Source organism: Penaeus monodon, chromosome 29, assembly GCF_015228065.2.
Source record: "Penaeus monodon isolate SGIC_2016 chromosome 29, NSTDA_Pmon_1, whole genome shotgun sequence".
NCBI classification, from domain to species: Eukaryota; Metazoa; Arthropoda; class Malacostraca; order Decapoda; family Penaeidae; genus Penaeus; species Penaeus monodon.
In genome coordinates this window covers 39,623,718-39,624,089 of record NC_051414.1, presented here as the reverse complement: position 1 = coordinate 39,624,089, position 372 = coordinate 39,623,718, and positions in this window count along the sequence as shown.

Below are 372 nucleotides of genomic sequence, written 5' to 3'. Positions count from 1 at the left end.
TATATTTTCGCTGCCCGTTTGTCACCCAAATGGAGGTCAATCTATGGTTCTCTTTACGGTCAATATACTAAAGGTAATAATATTATCCTTTTGTATTTTTTAAAACCCGGAATGGAAGACGCAAATAAGGGGTTTCTGGTGGCGATGTTGTGTATATAGAGTGTGGATGTGTGTTGTATTTTTTTTTAAGTGTATTGGTCCATCACTTTCTGGAGGAATAAATGTTATATTAATGAGGGCGCGATGGAATGTTTAGCGGGGAAATGTTTTCCGTGTTGGGTATGAACTATTGTTGTTTAGAAGTTACTGATAGTTATTCTGAAACGGAAAAAAGAGTTCTAGTGTGTAGATGTATGTGTTTGTGTTTGTGGA